This window comes from Chelonoidis abingdonii, chromosome 25, assembly GCF_003597395.2.
Source record: "Chelonoidis abingdonii isolate Lonesome George chromosome 25, CheloAbing_2.0, whole genome shotgun sequence".
NCBI classification, from domain to species: Eukaryota; Metazoa; Chordata; order Testudines; family Testudinidae; genus Chelonoidis; species Chelonoidis abingdonii.
The window spans coordinates 16,177,384-16,202,885 of record NC_133793.1 but is presented as its reverse complement, the minus strand read 5'-3'; the positions used below and the strand labels follow the sequence as shown (position 1 = coordinate 16,202,885).

Sequence of the window (25,502 nt, the reverse complement as noted above, 5' to 3'; positions counted from 1 at the left end):
AGCTTCTGTCATTATTTTTTGTAACTGGACTCAATAATATAAGTTAAACAAGCTAATGTGATGTTGAATTAGTTACATTCTTGGTAAGTTTACCTGGCAAGAGTCTCTAGAAATATTGGAGCAAAGAGCTAAAGCAACCAACCAAATAGAAACACAAGTCCTACTGTTTCAGTATGAAGGGCAGAATATATATTCTACTTATAGCCACTTTAAATAATTAAAACAAAACAGAGATTACTTACAGTGGAACTGATTTTCTTTAATTTTGATGGGCTGACTCCTTTTTTTGCTCAGGGTTTAATTCAGTCTGAAAAAACAACACCGCACCGTGATTATTAAATGAATATATTAAAATGCCATCTCAGCAGTGTTAGCACAGGACTGACACCGAGTGTCCTGATGGGGCAGTTTGCCTGGTAACAGAAATAGTACACAAACCCAGTCCCAACAGGTGGAGGAGTCCTTAGTGGCTTGGTTAACGTCACTCGGTAGGTTCACTAAGATGGTGACATGCGTGTTCATGATGAAGTACATCACCCGGGGTTACCTCTTCTGCCTGTGTGACAGCATGCAGGAAATCACAGGCTGCTTTACATCAGCCACGCGGGCATCAGGGAGAGCACAGCTCTTGGTGGGTGCGGCAGAGCTGAGATGAGCCTCACCGTTCAGATCTGGATTTTGACACTTCACATCAAAGGTTCAGATTCCGCAGCTCTTCCCCTAAACTGCTTAGATTGGGGTATGAGGGGTTGTTTGAGCCCTTCTCTGGCTCTGAGTAAATTAAGTGGAGTCCATTTCCAGATGCCAAATGTGCTCTGCATTCAAACATAGAGATGTTTTCTTCCTAACTACCAGCACTAAAAATTCCCTCTGGAATTTGAGGTTCTTTTCAGTCCTCTCCAACAATATGAATGTCTGCAGGCTAAATACTGACCTCACAAACACCTGAGCAAACCCATTGCCATGAGTGGCAGGTGAATCACTGGCTTGGAGAGGCCAGCTGGGCCCACCCCTCTCACCAATCAATCAGGATCAATGCATACAAGTGCATACAATGCATACAAGTGCTGCACTGGCTTCTCCCACACTGTTCTACCAATGTACATTAATCTGGACCTCCAGATATTCCATTCCCTTCACCCCCCACCCACATCCTGCTCTGCTGATGCAGTGTATACCATATCTGCATCTTCACAGATCTGAGTCCCGCAACCATGCAGCTAATGTTCAGTCCTCAAAATGCTAAGGTTTGACATCCTCTTTTGTGGGTGAAATTTGCACTTACAACATTTGCAATCACATTTTTGCACTCTTGAACGAACTGTGGGAGCAAGCCAGAGGACTTTGCACCGGCAAATGGGTAGTTAGGCTTGTGACTAGTTAGACAGTAAGCGCTCACCAAAGGGCCATTCTGGAAATTTGGCACTAAAGGTTCTTTTGTATCTGTGGATCTGGGTTAGGAGTCTAGTTCCACACGAAATAGCCAGAGAGGTTCCAAGGATATCCAAAACCCCTAAAAGTATGAGATAAAATCAAACAGACCAACTACAAAAGTGATTTATAAAATCAACACACAGCTGTATGAAACTGGTTCTCATTTGGCAGCTCAGAACCGTAACATTGGCGTTTTGGTTATATCACAAGTGAAAATGAGTTTGGTGGGTTACATCGTTCTCTTTTAAACACAAAATCTGTCCTGATCAGCACTCTACAGATATGAGTTGCAGTGCCTCAACATTGCTCCTGGCTGAGCGGCATCTACAGCACTGGTACGCAGGAGAGGAGGTGCTGGACTGAAATAGCAGGGTGTGTCTGATCAGGTTGACAGTCTCTCAGCATTTACTCTCGTATTGGAAATCCCCAAAAGAGATTGTTCATTTGAACAATCAAATGAAGTCAGCACAGGAAGTAAATGCCTTTGAATAGTCCTCCAAGTTACAAATTAATTTAAACACTTTTTGTTATCGCTTTTTTTTAAAGTCAAAATGTAAAGACAGCATCAATTGTTGCTACAAGTGCACCTTCAAGGAGCTCCCACATTTTTATAAATAAATAAAACTTTATACCACATTTTAATTCTGAAATAATGGCCCACAAACAATACCGCACAGAGACTCTGACTTGCATCTACTGTGCCTCAGTTTGCCAAATCCTGAAAATAAAATCACAGATCTAGTCTTTCCCTCACATTCTGTGCCATCACAAAGGAAGCCGTTTACTTCCTTACATAGTGACTCTTCTACTAAAGATTTAAAAGCACCTGATAAATATTAATGAAGCTACACAGCAGCCTCTCTTTCGCAGGTAACTATCCTTGTCTCCATTTTACAGAGACAAGTTATTGGGCCCACGGTCACACAGAAGTCGGGGGGAAGTGAACATCAACACTTAGAATTCACCACACTGTGTTTTAATCATGAGACTTTGCTCCCTCCATGTCTGACTGCTAACGACAACGCTACTTGCATAGCACAAGCCACTGGGTTTTAGCCTGCATTCTCAGTCTAGGCTCCAGATGTCCTAATGCTTACCCTTCTTAATGGAGCTGCACGCATCTATACAGGAGTATCTGCTACTCACAGGCAGCTATTCACTTAAAAGTCCAGAGGCGCGTTATTATGTAGACTAAATTGAATGCCATACCAAGCCAAGTGGCCTCCTTTGACCTTAAGGCTGAGGTCACAGGCCACAGGAGAAAGGTATTTTTTCCACCTTCACCCTTTGCTTCCAAGTTTTACTATAAAATTGAAAATAGGCAAACTGCAGACTTGTGGGAGCCCTGAGCATAGGAAGTATGCAGCATGAACAGGTGGTGCTACAGTGGCCATTAGTCTTTCACCTTTGGAAATCCAAGTCCAACCCTTGGTTATATCACAAGTAAAAATGAATTTGATGGGTCACCCCAAAATCATCACCAAATCTGGCCCAGATCAGCACTCCGTGGACATGACTTGCAGTGTCTCAGGCTATGGCTACACTTGCAGAGTTTTTGCGCTGTCACTTTCCATGGTGATAGTGAACCGGTGAAAGAAAAGCACTGGTTTGTGTATTCACTTACTTCCACCAGCATCAGAGAGTGTTCACATGCACACTGAGGGCAGCTAGCCCCCAGTGCAGCTCTCAACATTTTGACGACAGTTCTTGCGAGGTAGGGGTGATCACGGGGCATCCTGGGTCCCTGCACAGCCTCGTCTCCCCAACACTGATCAGCTCCAGTAGCTCAGCATTGCTCCAAGCAGGGGATCCTTTGCTCTGTGGAGCAGCCATTGTCACCTGGCCAGATGATAAGTGAGCACTTGCCAAGAAAACAGGAAGGCGAGTTTCAAAGTTCCCGGGGTTTTGTCCGGGGAGGGGTGGATGTCTGTTTACCTGGTGTCAGAGCAGAAGAGCTGCTAGCCAGAGTGGTCACCTAGGCACAGTGGGCTATCCTGTGGAGGCTAAAAGCTCTGTAAACAGGAAGAACGTGTCTTCACTTGCACACCACCGCAAAAGTATCACCGGTAAGAGCTGTACGCCTCTCGTGGAGGTGGTTTTCTCTTTGCGGTGAAATTTCTGAGTTTCGCCACAAAAAGTCATTGGCAAGTGTAGCTGCTCCTATGGTTTTTGCACAAAAATGGTCTTTTTCCACTTTAAATGGCAAGTGTAGACAAGCCCTCGGTATTGCTCAAGACTGAGCAGCATCAACAGCAGTGGGAGGGAGCGGGGGGTCGGAGGGAGGTCCAGGATTGAAACAGCAGAGTGTTACAGTGCACTGATAATGCTGAGTGTGGCACATACACGGCCCATGCTTCCAAGTAGGCTCAATTTTGGTCTCAGTTCTATACTTCTGCTGCACTTAAACTTGGAAGTGTTTACGGAGTTTGAGACCCATTGCTCCAAGTATTGCCAGCCTCCTTCATTTGTGACTGCAGCAGTTACCAACAGAAAAAGGGCTGGGGCAATATGATGCATATTTTTGTGTCCTGCTCACAGAGGCAATCTCTGAGCTGCCTGGGCCCAGAAGCTGCTTTTTTCTGCAAACTATTATTTTTCACTTGGTAGGTGACAACTGTGCTCAGTGTTACACATGGCATAAAAGTAGCTTACTGCCTAAGGCCAGGTCTACACTATAAACTCACATCAGTCTAAGTATGTTGCTCAGGAGTGTGGAAAATCCACCCCTCGACCAACGCAGTTACACTGACCTAACCCCCTGCAGAGACAGTGCTGTGTAGGCAGGAGGGCTTCTCCCGTCAACAGAGCTACCACCTCGCACAGAGGCGGATTAATTACACCGACAGGAGAAGCTCTCCTGTCGGGATAGTAGCATCTTCATGGAAGCTCTACATTGGCGCAGCTGCACTGGGGCACTATTGTAAGTGTAGACGTGACCTATGAGAGAGACCCAGAGAAGATGGGATGCACTGAGAGACCTAGGGGAGGCAGAGGTTAATAAGAGAAGTTAGGGGCGGTGCTGCAGTGGGGAGAGCATGTAACATATAATGTTTGTGTGCTTCCCAGAAGTAGTGGTGGAGGAAAGTCACATTGGATCCCTTCAAACTCCTAACCACCCCGTTCACATCCAGGCCATATCCACTCCCTGGAGCCAGCACTGGGCAGAATCCACAGGCCACTCCCTGCTGTTCTGTTGTGTAAACAGCAAAAGAGAGAGTCCCCTAGCCATTCCCAACAGCACCATGGTGCCAGCACTGGAAGGGAAGGGATTTCCAGGAGCTGGCTGGGGCGGGGATGAGAGGGTTTTCCGGCCTTTCGCCAGCCTCTCTTCCACTGGGCATCAATCAACAATGCTGCTACTGCCACTCCATCATCTGCTTTGCTGGAGAAGGGAGGACTCCAGTGGCTTCTCCTAGCCAGAAGGCTGCTGCCAGAGCGGCGCTTGGGATGTGTCAGAGCTGACTGGCCAGCCTGGGGTGAACACAGAACCCTGGAGACGCCTCACTAGAAAAAACTCACCTAACCCTGAACCACTATTGGTGACTCAGCAGCAACCTGAGCAGACGCAGCTGAATGAAGGAGCAGGCAATAGATAGAAGGAACTGTGTCTTCCAGTGCCAAAGGAGCCCAAGGGAGAAGTACAAGGGGAGCCCATCCATTGCCCAGGACACAAAATGAGTGTGGACAGTGAAGACGAAAGGGCCTTTCCAGCCCTCGTTAGCTGTCTTTCCCTTTGGTTTGGCAGCTTCTCATGTTCTTCTTACCACAGCCACATGTTCTGTTTCTCTTAAAATGAAAGAAGGAGAAGCGGCAGTGTAAGAAGGCTGGAGGCAGGGAGGAGAAGGGAGGGAAAAGACTCTGCACATGAAAGCTCCACAATGCGCCCCCAGCCTCAGCCATGCGAAGCTGGGGTGTTCAATTACAAAGGTATGGGAATCGCTATCTCAGGAAGCACTCGGGACAGCACATGCTAGCAGGAAGCTCAACACAGTGGGAGGCTTCTTGACATGCTTGTCGGGGCCAGTCATTTCACTTTGCTCATCTGAACCTCAGCACCAGCTGACGTGCACTCTGCATTCATGAATTTGTCCTGCTAGAAGGTAGTTTTCAAACTTCATCCCAAGTGTTAGGGGGGCTACAAATTCTTTTCAATTTTATCCTTCTTTAGCAACAGCTAATTGTTAAAAAATACAAGGGAGACAAGGTGGGTGAGGTAATAGTTTTTACTGGACCAATTTCTCTTGATGAGAAAGACGAGCTTTTGAGTTACACAAACTCTTCTTCAGGTCTGGCAAATTTACTCAGGGCTGGTCTACGCTACAGAGTTAGTCGACGTAAGACAACTTACATCGACCTAATTCTGTAAGTGTCTACACTACAATGTAGCTCCCACTGATGTAAGTCGCCCACTTCACTGAAATAATAGCTTCACCTCCACAAGAGGCGTAGTGCCAAGTCAGTGTAGTTAGGTTGATGCAGAGTTAATGTATACACTGCATAGCTTACATCGACTGCTGCTGCCTTTCAGCAGCCGTCCCACAATGCCCCAGACTGGCAGTTAAATTGGTGAAAGCGCTCCTGGTGGAGACATGCACCGCCAACACAAGGAGCGTAGTGTGGACATTCAGAAGAAATGTAATTACTGCAGTGGCTGTAATTCAATATAACTTACATTGACTTAATTTTTTAGTGTAGACTTGGCCTAAGTCAATGCAACATCAGTGTAGACACTTCATTGCTTACATCAGCTGTTGCTGCCTTTCAGAAACCATCCCACAATGCGTCACACTGGCAGTTAAATCAGTGCAAGTGCTCCAGGTGAGGATGTGTACCACTGACACAAGGATTGATTGCTGCGGTGACTGTACCTCGATGTAACTTGGGCGTAGTGTAGCTTTGTTCTCAGCGTCGCAGCTAAATACAAGATGGAACAGATTGTTTAGCATAAGTAATTAACACATATTTCAAAGGACCATTCAAGGTGAAGTTGTTCATTAACACCCCTCCAGTCATAGGAAGGAAAAAAAGGGGGAGGGCGAAAGCAACTGGGGGGAGGCGGGAGGGTTGTCAGTGGGTTGCAGATTGTTGTAATAAGCCAGACTGAAAAGGTGGGGGAGGGATAGCTCAGTGGTTTGAGCACTGGCCTGTTAAACCTGGGGCTGTGGGTTCAGTCCTTGAGGGAGCCATTTAGGGATCTGGGGCAAAATCAGTACTTGGTCCTGCTAGTGAAGGCAGGGGACTGGGCTTGATGACCTTCAAGGTCCCTTCCAACTCTATGAGACAGGTATATCTCTATATTATTATAAATCTTTCCTGAACCCCCTCTTCTAGCCTTCAGATAACACCCCAACCTCACCATCAGAAGCAAGCTGCCCATGGACCAGGACACAACAGCTCAAAGTAGCAGCAGATCCTGCCAGAATAACATGCAAAACCTGCTGACATATCTCTACTGCTATAATGATCAACACGTCTTTCAGGATCTATTGGTCCTACAGATGCCTATCACAACACGTGGTGTACCTCATTCAGTGCACTAAATGCCCCAATAACAGCTAAGTGAGTGAAACCTGAAAATCACTGTGCTCTCAAATGAACACACAGAGAAAAATGATGAAAGACAAAAACGCCACATCACTTGTGGATGAACACTTTTCACAAAGTAATCACTCTATACTGACCTCAGCCTCAGAGGAACCCTGACAACACCTTCAGAAACGCAAGCCTGGGAGCTTAAATTCATAACATCATTAGAGACTAAAAATCACGGACTGACAGAGACATTTATTACAACAATCTACAAACTCCCTCCCCTTCCTTTCTTCCCTATGACTGGAGGGGTGTTAATGGACCACTTCACCTCGAATGGTCACCTGAAATATGTCTTAACTAGTGTCAGAGTAGCAGCCCTGATAGTCTGTATCCGCAAAAAGAACAGTATTGCACCTGAGAGACTAACAAATTTATTTGAGCATAACTACTTAAGCTAAACAATCTGTTTCATCTTGTATTTAGCTGTCACACTCTAAGGGCTTGTCTTCATGCAGCCCTGATGCAGTAGCACTTTAGTAAAGATGATCAGACGCTGATCCTGCTTTGAGCTAGGGTGACCAGATGGGATGAAGAAAATATTGGGGCACATGGGGGGTAGGAGCAGAGTCCCACTGGTGGAGCAAAAAACAAACAAAACCAGGAGTGTGAAATATTGGGACAAATTGCATCCCGACCAACGTCGGAACAAACGCCTAAATATCAGGACAGTCCCGATTTTATAACGACGTCTGATCACCCTACTTTGAGCACAGGGTTGGACTAGATGACCTTCTGAGATCTCTTCCAACCCTAATCTTCTATGATTCTGTTATTCTATGGTGGAGAGCTTTTCCCGCTGGCAGAGTTCAGATATCTTCCTGAGAGGTGGCAGCTATGGCGACAGAAGCTCTCCTGCTGACAAAGCGCTGTCTACGTAGGGGGTTAGCTTGGTATAAATGCATCACTCAGAACTGAGGATTTTTCACGCCCCGAGCACCATAGTTATACTGATGTGAGTTTATAGTGTAGACTTGGCTTGAGTATCTTTCCCAGACCTGAAGAAGAGCTCTGTGTAAGTGCAAACGCTTGTCACCCTCATGAAGAGCAACTGGCCCAATAAAAGATATTCCCTCACCCATCTTGTCTCTCTAATATCCAGGGATCAGCACAGCTACAGCAGCAGTGCATCCAAAAAATGAAAGGGGCATTTATGTCCTCTTTACAAAGGACAAATCAATATGTATTTTAAAGTCACAAACACAAGTGTCCAGAAACATGCAATCGGCCTGATTTTCCTCTCACACCAATTTTCCACTGATGTAACTTCTGTGGAGTTACTCTGCATTTACATAGACGAGGTCAAAATGAGCAACTGGACTACAATTCAAGTGACCTGGGTAATTCCGGGAATTCCCAGCTAAGCTACATATTTTCTGTGAGAAGTCAGGCAAGTCATTTAATATATAAAGTGCCTCAGTTCCCAGTGGTAAAATGGTGACAATATATGTGTGTTGTAAGCATACAAATCCATCAGCAACTGTGAGGCACTAAGATACTACACTGAGGAAGGCCATACAAGTACATAGACAGAGACACAGATTAAATGCTTTCGTAAAGTCCCTTTTCCATTTCAGCAATTCCTGTAGTTGTCACAGGAATGGTATGGGAGAGCGAATGAGAGGGGAGATGGTCAACATAACTGCCAATTAGAGAGACAATGTGGGGGGAGGTACTATATTGTAATGGACCAACTTCTGTTGGTGAAAGAAACAAGCTTTCAAGCTCACACACAGCTCTTCTTCAGGACCTGAAGCTTGTCGCGTTCACCAATAGCCGTTGATCCAATAAAAAGATATATGACCTCACCCATGTTGTGTCTCTGATATCCTGGGAGCGACATGGCTAAAACAACACTGCAAAAAATAATTGCCAATGGAAGGAGAGGTGTTCCGGAGACAATCCCTCCATTAGAATGTAATCGCCATCACGCAAAGATTTGGGAACGTCTGCTGTTGAAGGAAAGTTTTTATTCATTTTATACCTGGGCTCATCAACTTTCTTTCTCACCTCACCACCAAATGAAGTCTCAGCTGATAAAGAAAAGCAACTTAGCATTTTGCCAGCATGATATGTGTAAACACTAAACAGAAAAATTTTCATAACCTCGAGCAGCTATTCCAAACAGAAAAGCTTTTTAGTCACACAGACTAATTGTTGCAAAAGTGCATTTTTAAAAAAGTTAAAAATAAACATTACAATAGGAAGAAAAAAGAACAAACTATTAACAGCCACATGAATGTCATATGACGGTGATGCAGCCTGGAATTCAGGCTCCCTCCCTCCAAACACAGATTTAGGAGAGGTACTGGCCAATACCTGCCTTTAATTTGGTCCTATGAATGACTTGCCATCTTAGATGAATACGCAGTTCTGGCCTATCTATCTCAATCCTGATTGGCAGCACCCACTGCTATTCCTGCCCTGGAACATTTCGATAATTCCATCAGTGCCCTCCCACCCCCCGCTGCCAAGGCTGCCCCATTCTGCGGTGGACAAACACTTACTTGGGACTATGAAATGACACTAAAGTCATTTCCGTCATTGAGCTAAACTGCAATTTGAACTCAGGCTCCTGCAGTAGTAAATACAGACATACTAACTCTTATATAGCATTTTTCATCAGTAGATCTCAAAGCACTTTACAAAGGAAGTCGCCATCATTATCCCATTTTACAGTTGGTGAAACTAAGGCACAGAAAGGAGAAATGACTTGCCTAAAGTCACCCAGCTTGCTAGTGACAGAGCCGGGAATAGAAACCTAGGCCTCCTGTGTCCCAATCTGGTGCTCTACCCATTAGGACAGTAGTTTTCAAGCTTTTTTTCATTTTTGGGCCCCTAAAAAATTTCAAATGGAGACGTGGACACCTTTTGAAATCTTAGACATAGTCTGTGGACCTCCAGAGCTCTGCACACTACAGGTTGAAAACCACTGTTCCATGGTTACGATAACCTTTTGTGGACCCCTTAGACAGTCTGCAGACCCCCAAGCAAGGTTGCTGGAACTAGGGTGCTGCCATACCCCCGGATTGAAGTGGTTTCCATCATATACAGAGTTTACAGTTTTGTTCAATGGCATTCAGCCCCAGCCCTGAAAACTGTTCCAACTCTACTGCCCCCGGGGGTCTGTAGACCACAAGCTGAAAAACGCAGCACGAGGAGACATACACTGCCTCTGGGAAGAGCCTCCCTACACTACTCGTTTTACAGTCCAGGAGACATTCTCCTCACGTACAAAGAACTGAACCCTATAACCTCACAAGCAAAACTCAAGAAAACTGAATTGTCTCTCATTTTACTAAGAAGACCCTCAAGATTGTTCAGTTTTTGTGCCTGTGAAGTAGGATTATACTGTACGTGTCTAGAGACTCCTTGGGATTAGTGTAAAAAGTCTCTGCTACTTTCAGTTCCTATACACGGTCGTGATTTAATTTGGTGTGAAATCACGCATTGGTGTGAAAAGTGATTAGTAAACTAATATTTTGAAACTAGCTCCAAGTACTGATTCTTTCAAAATTCGTCAGAATTAATATCTCCAGCCCTGCCAAAACCAAAAGGGGAAAACCAGCTATTGGCAAGATATTGACTCTTTCTAAATTTGTGTGTCTTGGGTGCATCATCTAAAGCAGTAAGTAATTCCCTTTCCCTGGCAACACAGTCGTGTATTCCCCCGCCCCACCAAGACTTATGGCTATCCTCACATATTGTGAAATCTTCCCAAATGTTTCCACATAGTTTCAAACCACAAACTGTGGGGGGAGGGGGAAAGAAGAGGATAAATACAGTTCAGATGGAGGTTACGATTGCTGCTCAATTTCAGAACTGCAGGGTGAATCAGCAGGGAGCGAGGTTTCAGCCAATACCACAGCCCCATGGCCAGTAACCTTCATACAGATCAGCTGAAAATGGTTTCCCTTGATGCTCTCCTGACACATCCATGAACTTGAGCTCAAGGATTGTCTTACCTTTCCTTCTCTGACACAGAAACTCTGTACCATAAGACTTGCTGAGTACTTCCTCAAAGCACATGCTTCTCAACACTGGTTGCTAGCTTCTTCCATTTACACTATATACAACAGAACTTGCTGACAAATGAACTGGTCTACAATGAAGATACGGTGTATAGGTAAGTTGAATAAAAGTCCCAGGGCTTGTCTAAAAGGAGACACACAGGAATGCTGAGAAATTAACTTATGGTGTAAAGTTAATGCACATAAATTAAAATACATTCACCGCCTGCCCCCAGTATGAATGCAGTGGTGCCTGCAGCTGTATGCAAGTTACACATGGTGCGTACCACTGGCAGGGGCAGAACCGGACCCACAGCAGTGCCAAGGAGGAGAGGCACTGGCTGCCTAATGGCCTGCTCAATTTGGCCTGGCAACTCCTCCATCATGATGGGGAAGGGGGAAAGGGGACAACAGTAAGTGAGTGGCGTTGCAATTCAAAGCATGAGGGTTGCAGCCGTGTTGCCAAATCTGAGTGGGCAGTGGGGTGGCCAGTGCTGCTCCCACTTACTGCTACTGTGGGGCCACCTCCTACACCTGGGCTCCCTCTGCCAGGAGCCTGCCTGGCCTCACTCCACTTCCAGCAGCCCATGTCCCATTTGCTCTGCTTGCAGAACTCACTCAGCCCCAAGACCCATTACTGTGGGGAGCTGCAGTGAGTGTTTGCACAGGGTAGCTGGCCAGGAGAAGGGCAACAGGGAGCCCTGGTGGGAGAAGCACACATGAGGGGGCCTTGCTGGGCTCTGTGATGGGTCTCGGTGGATAAATCACCTTTTTTCCTTTGCTCTGGATTGTTTTATTGGACAAGAAACTTGGGTGCATTGTGGATAGCAGGTGAAACATTTCTGGGGGCACCTGTGTGGGCGCTTTCATTCAGGAGCAAAGTGGCAGTAGATCTTGGTAAGTTAATTCTCCTGCACATTGATCAATGCACATTGATTTTGCACCTTTATTTGATTTGCCTTAATTTCCTGAATGTTCCCGTATAGACAAGCCCCCACATTGCTTCAGAGCATCACAATAAGCAAAACAGAATCTTGCTTTTAGAGTGAAATTAAGTCCTGTGCAGAGAGCCAGCACAGGGCCTAGGTTCCACTTAAGACCTTCTTAAGTCCCAGTTTTAGGGCTTAAGTAATGCACAGATCTTGCCCTCTGCAGAAGGCTAAATTTCACCCATAGCATACGTCCACTGAGAGGGACGTTGCCCTGCGAAAAGAGGGCTTCACTGTATAGTCAATTGATTTTTAAAAGCCAAGACACCTTTTTCCTGTTAATGATGACTGCTTCTAAGAGTCAACAGTGTAACGCTGTTGCAAAAAAAGCGATCATTCTGGGATGGATTAGCAGGATGTTGTAAGCAAAACATGAGAAGTAATTCTTCTGCTCAACTCTGTGCTCATTGGGCCTCACCTGGAGTATGGTGTTCAGTTCTGGGCACCACATTTCTGGAAGGATGCGGATAAATTGGAGCGAGTCCAGAGAAGAGCTACAAAAATGATGAAAGGTCTAGAAAACATGACCTATGAGGGAAGATTGAAAAAAATTGGGTTTGTTTCATCCGGAAAAGAGAAGACTGAGGGGGGACATGATAACAATTTTCAAGTATGTAAAAGGTTGTTACAAGGAGGAAGAAAAAATGTTTTTCTTAACCTCTGAGGATAAGAAGCAATGGGCTTAAATTGCAGCAAGGGAGGTTTAGGTTGGACATTATGAAAAAGTTCCTCTCAGGGTGGTTAAGCACTGGAGTAAATTGCCTAGGGAGGTTGCGGAATCTCCATCATTGGAGGTTTTTAAGAGCAAGTTAGACAAACACCTGTGAGAAATGGTCTAGATAATTAGTCTTGCCATGAGTACAGGGGACTGGACTAGATGACCTCTTAAGGTCCGTTCCAGTTCTATGCTTCTATGATTGCAGGGCAGGCTGGTGATTCCTGCCATCCCTCGCCAAAAGGTAATGGCCCAAGTGAAAATCTAGTGGTGCAATTAGGGTACACCATTTTGTATTTGAGGTCTGAAAAGGAAACTTTAGTACCAAAATGCTGGCCAGCGTGGCCTATACAGAAAGTGGATATCCTACAAACTAGGTGCCAAAGTGGAGAAGTGTAATCCCCAGCATTTGGAGCATCGCATTTTACCCAGAGATTATACAATGCAGTCCATGTTATTTCTTGGGAATCTCCAACTATCTGGCAATTAATGAGGGTTACCCTGTGTTTAGAATTTTCCTCTCACGCTGCCCTGGTGACACTGCCAGGAAGGAGCAAAGGGGGTGGAGCCACACCAAATAAATTCATATGGGGAGAAAATAAGGAGCTTACACCCTCCTGAGTAGGTAGTGGGATCCAGAAGAACCCAGGCCTGTCCATCAAAACCCATAAGGAGACTGGCGCTAAAGAAAGTAACCATGTGGATAGGGGGCGCTACATTAGTAATAATTCTACAGTTCTGCACAGCAGGGGTAACACCAGACGGGGGTCTAGATGTCCCAGTTTCTTGCATGACATTCACCACTTAAATTAGAATCATAGAAGATTAGGTTTGGAAGAGACCTCAGGTCGTCGTTTAGTCCAACCCCCTGCTCAAAGCAAGGGCAACAGCAACTAAATCATCCCAGCCAGGGCTTTGTCAAGCCTGACTTTAAAATCCTCTAAGGAAGGAGATTCCACCACCTCCCTAGGGAACCCATTCCAGTGCTTCACCACCATCCTAGTGAAATAGTGTTTCCTAATATCCAGCCCAGACCTTCCCCACTGCAACTTGAGACCATTGATCCTTGTTCTGTTAATTGTTTGTTAGTAAAACTAATTTCCTTTTCATTTTATTTGCATTTCATGGGTTCCCTAGGTGGGGAAATCAGCATTCTCCACAGCTTTGTTAAAGGGGGAAATAATTTAACAAGTGTCATGGGATTGTTAACTGTATTGTTTTACTCAGCCTTTAATTTTCCTATGGTAAATAGCTACAGTGGTTTACGCAGTTCCACAATCAGGAAAACAAGGAATCTTGGCATACTTCTTAAATACAAAAAACAGTGCTGCATGCAGCTGATTCCAACAGTGATTAGAAACAAAAGGATGCAACAGCATTCAAACAACTTGGTACTACCTGATCAGGTGAGATTATGGGAAACGCACCATTCTGCCGCTGGGTAGGGCTAATACTTTTGCAGCCAAGGAGCAAGTCAAGTTTAGTGGGATGATGAGCTTGCAGGGACAAAGCAGAGGGTCAGTTCTGTATCCTCCAGGGCAATGTAAGTTTATGGAATTGAAAAAAAACAAGTCGGGAATTTGCAGACAACAAAAGCAGTAGAAAAAGTTTTACAATTCAAATTCCATCTTTGTTCCCTGATCATTTCACTCTGCAAGCTATTTCAGAAACAGCTTTTTGTCTCATTAACAATAAGGCAGAAGCAATTAAGCAAAAAGCAATAAAACTTAAGCAAAATAAAACACCCTCCAAGATTATTTTATAACCTCACTAAAATGACAAAGTGATCTTTCAACTTGAAATCACAAAGAACACTTCCAGTTTGCTACACATACAGATATTATTGTGACGAATACTGGAGAAATGTCTCTAAATAAGTAATGCATTGCATTTGCGATCTGATCCTCTGGTGCCCTGCACCAATTAAAAGTGAGCACACAATGCTCACTTTGCATAGAAGTTAATGGGTTTGTAGGATTGTGCTCCATTGGGCTACAAATCTTGTGAGAAGAGAAAGAGTCCTTAGCCCCTTACTTACAAGGAGAGAATGTGGCAAGCACTTCAAAATGTTAAATTCAAACTAGGATCTAAAGGTTAGATGAAGACACGATGACCTTTAAACTGATCCAAACTAGTTTGTCCACTCTAATGTTTATTGTGAAGTTCTTTCTCTTTCCAAGGCATAGAATCATAGGTCTGAAAGGGACGTCAAGAGGTCTCTAGTTGAGACCACTGCACTGACGGCGGGACTAAGTATTATCTAGGCATGTCTAACAAGAGGTCATCCTTGGATTACTGTCTGCAATTTGCTGTGTTTAAAATTTGTGTGTATATCTCCATAATATCTTACTAGTGACCTAACTTTGATGCTTGATCCTTATATCAATTAGTCCATATTTTATCCATTTAGGATTTGCTGTTTTGTGTACATTTTTAAAGAAAAAGTAAAAAAAACCAAAATAACCTGTGGGACCTAGTCAGATTCTCTCTCTGATGAATAAAGTAAATTTACAATTTTTTTTTTCCAAACTCTTTGAGTGGGATGCATTCCCTCTTTGAAGGGATGCACTCTGGCCTGAGTTTGAAATGCCAGTTACTGGCAAAGGTAAGAGGCATTTGAAAGGCAGCCTGGAATATTTGAAGTATTACAGTAGAAATACAAGTTACTGGAATAAGAAAGTCAAAACGATGAGTTAATTGCTCAGCAGACTGTTAGCCACTGGAGCTCAGATCCGCAATGAGACTTAGGTGTCCTGATGCTGAGTCTCAAAGTATCAGGAAGAACACGGTGATCCATACAGCCTGAATTCAGCACTAGGCTCTCCCAATGAATGGGGAGATACAGGCACCTGAGAATGCGATCCACAAAAGCCAGGATGCTAAGTGGAGCCCCCTAAGCTAGCCAATAGGAGATGCATAGAAGAAGGGTGTGTCCTGAGCCCCACCCCTCTTCTAGAGTTAAGTCCAGGCTGCCCAGGGAAGCACTTATCTCTGCTAGTGAATCACAAATGGGAGCTGCTCTCTTGGAGTCAGGCAGCGAAGGCGCAGGTGCTTAACTCATTTCTGTAGAGAACTGGAATTAAGTTGCAAATTGGACACCATCAAATTAGGCCTGAATAAGACTGGGAGTGGATGGGTCACTACAAAAAGTAATTTTCCCTCTGCTGATACTCCCACCTTCTTGTCAACTGTTGGAAATGGGCGACATCCACCTTGATTGCACTGGCCTCCTTAGCACTACAAAAGTAATCTCCCTCCTTCGATATTCACCCCTTCTTGTCAACTGTTGAGAATAGGCGACCTCCACCTTAATTGAATGACCACACACACACTTGGTAAGGCAACACTCATCTTTTCATGTGTTGTAATATTTATACTGCTTACTGTATTTTCACTCCATGCATCTGATGAAGTGGGTTTTAGCATTCCCCCTTCAGGCGTGCTGCTTGCTTCTGGGAGGACAGGTGTTGCAACCTTCCAAATACCTCTCCCTGCAGCTGGCAAGTTACCTCTTCCATTGCCGGGCATTTACAAACATCACTCCCTTGTCATATAGCTAACACTATAATCATCCACATCTGGCAGTCCTTACTCAGGGAAAACTGCCACTGAAGTCAACAGGATTTTGCCTGAGTGAGGATTGAGCGATAAGCGGGAAGGAGGGGGAGCAGAGAATGGGGGAAGGAGAGACCATAAAACCCCCAATTCTGGGTAATGGTAGAGGAAGCCCCATAGAATCCAAGGTAGTGCAGTATGGGATCACAGAAAACAGCCACATTTACTGGATCAATTGCCTACACCTGGGGAGCCAAACTATACCTCTGGTCCCTCAGTTCCAAAAAGCAGACACTTATTACTTTTAGTAAAAGATCTCCTACAGCTACCCTGTAGTGGGTCCCTCATCCTCTCCATGAGAATACAAACATCTCAGTATCAGTACTGCCAACTTCAAGAGATCAAAAACCATGAGTTGGACCCCCAAAAATCATGAGACTGGCCCCAAAATTATGACATTTAAAAAAATGATATTGTCTTTCTTAGAGCAGTCTCACAGGATTTCTAAGTAAAATGAAGCCTCACTTTTAGAACTCTCAAATGTCAGATGTGGCTGGAAAAAAAATCCCAACACTTGAGAGTTCTATCGGGAGATCATGACTGGGGCTTAATTTGACTCAGAAATCACGACTCCTGTGATCAATTTGTGAGAGTTGCCATGTCTGCTATATACACATATATAATGTAACAAACAGTGAAATAACCATTTTTTCACACTGCAGTATTTATGTATGTATGTATGTATGTATTTCTTTTTGAACCTTGTAGGAACCAGCCAGCTGATAACTGGAGCAGTCCTTGCAGACTGGATTCTGATGTCAACCAACTAAAATACATAAAGTATATTTTCTTCAAAACTTCTGATGTGATTTATTTGGCCTGCAAAACCCCCTCTAGGCTGGAGTCTTGGAGCCAGAAGAAAGCAGTCCTCTTATGCCCCACACAACAGAAATCACACTCATGCTTTACCACACTTCCACAGACCACAGCACTTTAAGTGGACAGCCCCTGCTGCTGGGGGTTATCTGCAGCCATACCATTTCAAGCTGTGAACGCTCATCTCTCATAAGCAAAACAGGATTAGGAAAAGTCAGTGCTTGGATGGGAAGGCTCCAGGGAAATCTGGGTGATGAAGATTCAGCAGGTAGCACTGTTGACTGAGGGAGAGCTGATCTGATGTCCCAGCATGTTATGAGGCTGCTGGGAGTGTCATCTCTTGAGTGAACTATAAATCTGAGATCCTGGTCATTAAAAATCCCACACCAGTTTTTGCAGACTAGGGGCACTGACTCTGGTCTAATTCTATCTCAGGTGACTGCAGCCTGAAAGTCCCACTGCATTTTTGGTTGGATATGGTGTTTTTCTTGACTTTTTGTCCTAAAATGCTGTGTAACATTGCTGTGCACTCTTATACAGCTGCCCTGTTTCAACTAAGAGGTGGCTGCATTTCAACAGTGGGTGAAGTGATTCATTACACACTTTAGAGCCAGTAAATACAGTTCATAAAATGCTTTTAGAGCCATACAGATGGAAAGTATTATAGACACATGAGAGCACAGGGGGAGGGATAGCTCAATGGTTTGAGCATTGACCTGCTAAACCCAGGGTTGTGAGCTCAATCCTTGAGGGGGCCATTTACGGAACTGGGGTAAAAATCTGTCTGGGAATTGGTCCTGCTTTGAGCAGAGGGTTAGACTAGATGACCTCCTGAGGTCCCTTCCAACCCTAATATTCTATAATTATCAATGATCCACACAAAAGTGTTTGAAACCGCAACATACAGATTAGATGATTATTTTATCTGCACAGACCTTTGCCAAGAAAATCCTAGTTCGGTAGTAGTCAATACTCATAGATAGTAAGTTACTTTCTAGTGTCAGCATCAACAAAATACAGTATTGTGCAAACATAACTAGTAGATTCTGTCAGTCATTTAACCAATGCAAACAGAAGAAGCGGCAAGATTTTGGTGTAAGTGGACAGTGAAAAAGCTTGCAATCCCAGTGGAAAATATTCAACAAAGATAGCTTTCTCATTGAATCCAGCTGAGGACAATGGGATTCTTCCTATCCTGACTGAAGAGAAAGAGAGGAAAATAGTCTTTCTATTCTGCACAGGCAGCAGAGAGATTCTGATCCTACCACCAGACCATCACCCTTCCGTTTACAGAACCTGTCTGGGCTCATTAAAAACACTCATATACACGCACTTTTAATTTGTCACATAACAGAAATGGAAAAAAATCCATGGTACACATGAGCAGCAAGTGCCTGCCTATGCCTGATGCACCCCTTGTCATGAAAAGCTACCTTGGTAAAGCCTTCTCTGTTTTAGTTACCCAGCAGGGGAACTGGTACAAGCCCCCATTTAATTAAGCAGACTTTTCAAGGTAAATATTTTCTAAGTGAATTTAAGGCTGGTGAAGAGTGCTGGATTGATATCTCCAGAGAACAACAGAAAAAGTTTCCCTCACAGATATGCCTCAAACCTCACTGTGGAGGGACTACATATATATCACACACATTACATACCTTAGCAGTTTTGCAGTTACAGTCTGTACTGAGATTTCCAGATGTGTGTGTGTGTGAATGCGTGTGAAGAAATACACCTCTTCTTATAGCCACGGGCTGGCCCTGGTATATGTCAGTGGAACTCACGTAGTTAACAGGGCCGCCCAGAGGATTCAGGGGGCCTGGGACAAAGTGGGGAAGCTGCGGCGCTTGTACTCACCTGGCGGCGGTCTGGGTCTTCGGTGGCATTTCGGCGGCAGGAGGCCCTTCAGTCGCTCCGCGTCTTCGGCAGCATTGAAGGGCCCCCCTGTCGCCGAAGACCTGGACCACTGCCAGGCCAGGGCTTGCAGGGCCCATGCGGGGCCCAGGGCAAATTGCCCCACTTGCCCTCTCCCCCGGGCGGCCCTGGTAGTTAAAGAGGCAATTGGCACATTTTAGACTTGAAATAATGAAAGAAAAGGCCAAGCCAAGTCACAAAACAGCAGAATAATGTTAAAATAAGCAAGATTGACATTTCTTTAAGAGAAAAAAATGATAGATTTTCAAGGGAATGTTCTTAACTTTGTCAGCAAGAAAGAATCAAGTCTGGACAGTGTTTTTTCCCTAGCCATCACAAGTTCTACAAAACTCCGTTGTACACGAACACAAAAATACACCTCATTCAAGTGAAAGGAAATGCATTTAAGGAGAACCAGAATGTATTTTGGTTAGTTTCCAGGTGATTGGTCTCTTATTAACACATACTTCTCGTGGATGAATGAAAATATTTATACAGAGACCCCATCACCCGTGTGTCCACCTCTTCCTGTTTTTGTTCCTTATAAACCAGTCCCTGCAGAAACCCACAGCACTCACTGAGGAAAGATGGGAAAACACACAGCAGTTTTTCCGATGTTTTAACCACTCCAGTCAGAATTGCATCTAAGCCACAGAGATTCTATTCATTTACATCTGAATTTGCTTCAAATACCAATCAAAACTCCCCCATCCAACCACCTATCCAGGGGTGAAAGTAACTTAAAGGACTTGCCGGTACTCCAGAGTCCTGTGGAGGGGGAGGGGCCTCAACCGGAAGAGGCGTGGCCTCTATCGGAAGAGGTGGGGCCTTTAAATCCCCGGGCTTTTAAATCAGGATTTAAAGGGCTCAGGGACTCAGCTGAAGCTAGGATCCGGGCCCTTTAAATCACTCCCGGAGCTACCAGCTACAAAGCCGGCTGGGAGCCCTGGGGTTTGGGCAGGGATGAAAGTAATTTACATTTCTTACCCATATGGTTCAGTCGCAAGCAACCCACCTCTCCTATGTACTTCATGGATCCCTCCCACTGCATGACATAGATAGAAAAAATAAAGCTGCTATTACTACTACCAGTATATCTGTAATAAAACTTGACTATTGGAATAAGCCTGAAAAAGTGAAAACTCACTGTCCCATTTTTCTCCGTGTCTTCCCTCCTCCTCCAGCCAGGCTGTGGACACTAGGTTCCATGCTTTGTCCCTGCCTGGCACTGAGCAGCGGCTGCAGGGGCTTCCCTCTAGCTTGCAACAGGGAGGAGAAAGACTGGCTGAGGGAGAGAGAAGCCTGCCTCCTGCATAAGAACGGTTTAAACTCAGCTGTTCCCTGCACGGTTCAGTAACATTTCAAAGAGGATCTGCAAGCAGTTTGGACATCACAACCATGATCCTCTGCTGGGGAGGGAATGGGACAGATTTCCACTTGGAAATGGTTCCTGATTTTGATTGTGTTTTTTGTGTGTAGGAGATCCCCTCATCCCTGGAGCAGAAAAGAACTGCCCCTGCCATGGTCACACACACCCTCCCCCCTCCCACCAGCTACTATGAGTGAAATTAACAAGGATGCCAGAAACCACTCCTAATCCTGAGGGCTGAACCACTCAGGGAACAGCTGAGTTTAAACTATTCTTAGGCAGGGGACAGGCTTCTCCCTCCCTCAGCCAGTCTCCGTACCGGCCCATACCAGCTTACTTTCACCTCTGCACCTATGTCAACTCCTAGGCAGTGTCACCGATTCAGGGAGGCAGTTACACAGAGAAGAGTAATCTAGAGGCTGCCAATGATCTGCTGCAGCTCTACTAGTGAGCTGAGATCAGTGCAGCTCGTTCACACTCTGCAGGGCAAGGAGGTTCACTGCGTAACATTTTGCCATGCAAGAAAAAAAACTTTAATAAAATTAAGTCCAGGAGGCCTGTGCTTGTGCCTCAGTCGTCACATAAAATTTGAGGTTTTTCAAGTCAGTTTCAGTAAATGATTCCGTAAGGGATTTGATTGCATGCACGCTCACCACTGTGTCACTGCCAGAGGTTTTGCAAAATCCGCACATGATCCCTAGGGGTATGTATATACTGCAATAAACACCCACGGCTGGCCTGTGTCAGCTGACTCGGGCTTGTGGGGCCATAAAATTGCCATGGAGACATTTGGGCTTGGGCTGTAACCCAAGCTCTGGGATCTCACAAGACAGGTGAGCCCCAGAGCTCAGATTCCAGCCCAAGCCCGAACATCTACACTGCAGTTTTACAGCCCTACAAGCTCAAGTCAGCTGACACAGGCCAGCTGCAGGTATTTGACATGTAGACATCCCATGGGTCTAATTTGCTATCTTTTCTCGCTGTGAAGAGTTAGAGCACTTTATGGAATGCCATTTACATTCACTTTATTTCTGTGTATATTAACATGTTCTAGGACCTAGACATGGGCAGCCCTCAAAGTTCTACATTCATAGAAGTTATGGCCAGAAGAGACCATCAGATCATCTAGTCTGACCTCCTATATAGGACAGGCCATTAAATTTCACCCAGTTACCCTCTATTGAGCCCAATAATGGAAAAATGAAAAGATTTTCCTTCCATCAATAATTTCCTTCCTAACTATTCAAGGTCCTGGTGAAAACCAAGGAGGCAAGCCAATCACAAGTTTTTGACACTTTGTTCTTTGTTGGCCGAACAAGCATGGAAATACTGACAAGAGTAGGACAGAGACCCTCTTTATGGCCACCAGGATTTGGAAGAGAGCAGTGGCTTCATTACACAGCTGATAATTGGATCGTCCAGTATGGGTTACCAATAAGGTCTACTGACTTTTTTTAAAGTGCTGGCAATCCCTGTTGGCCAGTACTGACAATCCTTTTCAAAGAACTACACAAATGATCACTTGCAAAATATAGCAAAAGCTCCCCTAATGACCACATCTCTAGTAGACTTTGTTAAACTACTAAACTATTCAGCAAGATTTTCAGTAGGACAAGGGTTCCCAAACTTCACTGCACCGTGACTCCTTTCTGACAACAAAAATTACTACATGACCCCAGAAGAGGGGACTGAAGACTGAGCCTGCCTGAGCCCCGTCACCTCAGATGTGGGGGGCCAAATTCTGAGCCCCACTGCCCCAGGTAGGTGGGCCAAAGCATGAGCTCTACTGCCCTGGGTGGGGGAGAGGGGAACCGAAGCTGAAGCCCAAGGACTTCATGCCCAGGCAGGGGGCCTGTAACCTGAGCCCCAATGCCTAGGGCTGAAACTCTCAGGCTTTGGGTTCGGCCCTGGGTGGTGGGGCTCAGGCTTCGGCTTCGGCCCCAGGCCCACGCAAGTCCAAGCCTGCCCTGGTGACCCCATTAAAATGGGTTGTGAGCCATTGAGATCCCATCAACCCATGCAGAAAAACAAAGGCTAAATTGTGAGAGACAGAACAGCTACTTGGATTTCCCCTTACTTATTAACTACTCCTGTGGCTGGCATGGGCTGCCAGGCTGCTGCATCCTCTAGCTTCCAAGCAGCCAACCACTGATGAATTCTCCAACTACTCTGAGCAAGAAGGGTAAAGCACATTACTCAGTAAGGCCTGCTACCCAACTCGTCACAGGTTATGTCTCCACTATGAGTGAGGGGTGTGATTCCCCGCTCACGTACAGATGCTCAGAGCTAGCACATGTACAAACAGTGTCACCACAGTAACATGGGTAGTCGTAGAAAAGGCACAGCTAAGCCGGGCTGTATGAGTACATACCCACTCGTTTCAGGCAGGGTTGTACTTGCCAGGGCTCAGCCATGCCTCCCCTCCTCTGGCACTACCGGTAATACCGCACGTACATTGCTAGTCATACTCCTAGTAGCGCAATGAGAGGTCTTGGATGGCTCACTGGTCAACATTCATAAGCATGATGTGAGGCAGAAAGGTTCCAGCCAGGTGCTGCAGAAACTCAAGCAAGATCCTCACAGCAACACACGGATGTGCACTAGATCCATCGTCCATCTCAGGAATCTCTGCTCCCAAGTTCCAGATTCAAGATGGATCTTTGACAAGCGCACACACCAGTGCAGCCCCACAGGGGGAAATTTTAGGTAAATAAGGGTAGACAAGCCCCTTGGATTTTAAGGAACAGCCTATTGAAAGGGAGACTAACAAAGCAGTTACCATGAGGCATCCATAGATTCACAGATTTTAAGGCCACAAGAGACCACTAAGATCCTTTAGTCTGACAATCATCCAGTGACTCTGAACTACAGCACTTCTTTTAGAAAGGCAGCCAGTCTTGATTGAAAGACTTCAAGTGGTGGAGAATCCACCACATCCCTAGGCAAGTTGTTCCAATGGTTATTATCCTCACTGACAACATTTTATACGTTATTTCTAATTTGAATTCATCTTGCTCCATCTTCCAACCACTGGATTTCATTTCGCCTTTTTCTTTTGGATGAAAGAGTCATAAGAACATAAGAACGGCCGTATCGGGTCAGAGCAAAGGTCCATCTAGCCCAGTATCTGTCTACCAACAGTGGCCAATGCCAGGTGCCCCAGAGGGAGAGAACCTAACAGGCAATGATCAAGTGATCTCTCTCCTGCCATCCATCTCCATCCTCTGATGAACAGAGGCTAGGGACACCATTCTACCACTCTCGCGGCCTAATAGCCATTTATGGACTTATGCCACCATGACATTCCACCCTTTTTAAACTTGGTTATAGTCCCAGCATTCACAACCCTCCTCAGCAAGAGTATCACAAGTTGACTGTGCGCTGTGTGAACGACTTCCTTTATTGTGTTATAAACCTGCTACCTATAATTTCATTTGTACCTCATTCTTGGTATTATGGGAATAAGTCAAATAACTTTTCCTTACTCACTTATTTGTTGTCGGTCCACCACCACGTCCTTCGCTAACCGCTCTCAGCTGGTGCGCCCGATCCCCCTACTATCGGCGACGTAGCACAGCCAGAACGGCAACCCGCGATAGCTCAAGGTCGTGGTTCGTGCAGAACCCACACTCACTCAAGATTCTTATATTTCACTATAATATATCCCCCTTAGGTCATCCTCTTTTCCACGACTTAAGAGGCCTAGACCTCTGTTTATCTTCCTCATTGGGACCCTCTCCAAACCGGCTAATCATTTTGTGGCCTTTTCTGAACCTTTTTCTAGTGCTTAGAAATCTGTTTTTGACGGTGAGGAACACTATCTGTCACACAGTATTTGACGATGTGGGCGTACCATGGATTTATTATAAGGGCAATAATATATTCTCTGTCTTATTCTCTATCCCCTTTTTAATGATTCCTTAACATCCTGCTTGCTTTTGACAGCCTTCTGCACACTGCTGGACAGCTTCAGAGAACTATCCACGATGACTCCAAGATCTTTTTCCTGACTCGTTGTAGCTAAATTAGCCCCCACCATATTGTATGTATAGTTGGGGTTATTAAACCCTCTTCCCCATGCAGTATTTTTAGATCATGATCAACTGACCTCTTACCCTTCTCTTGTAGAAACTAAATACATTGAACTAATTAAGTCACTCAGCACAAGAATAATATTGGAATCCTTCCCAATTTTTCAACATCCTTGCTGAAGTGAAGAGACCAAAACTGGACACAATATGCAGTAATTTCTCATCCATGCCACAGAAGCACTGTGGCCTGGAGGCAACAGCACTGGACTAGGATTCAGGAGACCTGGCTCTATTTCCAGCTCTGCCACTTCTTGCTGGGTGATCTTGGGCAAGTCAATTCACTTCTCTGTGCCTCAGTTTCCCCATCTGTAAAACAGGGATTATGGTACTTATCTCCGAGATCTATGGATAAAAAGCACTACATAACAGTTAGGTAGTATCATTAACATCACGTACGGAGACAATACCATTTCCCAACTCTTACTTGTCAAGTTTGCCCTCTTAGCTATAGCTCCTGCTCAGCCGGTTATCTATAACTACACCATGGTCCTTTTCGGTGTCACTACTTTCAGTGTCGACACTGGGCATTAGGCTGGCTTAACTACTTCACTCAGGGGTGTGAATTTTGCACCCCTGAGCTATATTGACTTAACGTTTAAGTGCAGACCAGGCTAGGGGATGATGCATCCTGACTATAGTCAGGGCCATAATTTGTATTTTTTTTCCTGCAGACCTGAACATTTCAAACCATTATCTTTAAATATTCCTGTCAACAGAGGAGCTCTTCCTAGAGGCCGCAGGGCACAGCAGTCACAAAATGCAGACCACCTGAGACCAAAGAGTCTGAGGCATTGCAAGCACCATATACACGGTTCTTTAGCCTCCTACTTAGCTCCCTCCTATATCTGAGCCTGAGTTTTATTGGGGGTGGTGGTTTTGTTTTTCAATCTATGTTCCAGTTCCGTACAACAGTAAATCTCCAGGAATAATAACCAAAAAGAACCTGAGTCAGGGACGCTGAAC

At 45.1% G+C, this 25,502-nt stretch overlaps 1 protein-coding gene across 9 annotated transcripts in view; it reads right to left on the bottom strand.

Moving 5' to 3' along the window:
* The window catches only part of HIVEP3 (HIVEP zinc finger 3), a 443,901-nt gene that overhangs the window by 113,836 nt on the left and 304,563 nt on the right, over positions 1-25,502 (bottom strand). For all 9 annotated transcript variants that reach the window (XM_032764058.2, XM_032764060.2, XM_032764061.2 and 6 more), the window contains one exon: positions 243-307. The gene's annotated coding sequence lies outside the window, so the exon portion shown is untranslated. The remainder of the gene's footprint in view (positions 1-242; positions 308-25,502) is intronic.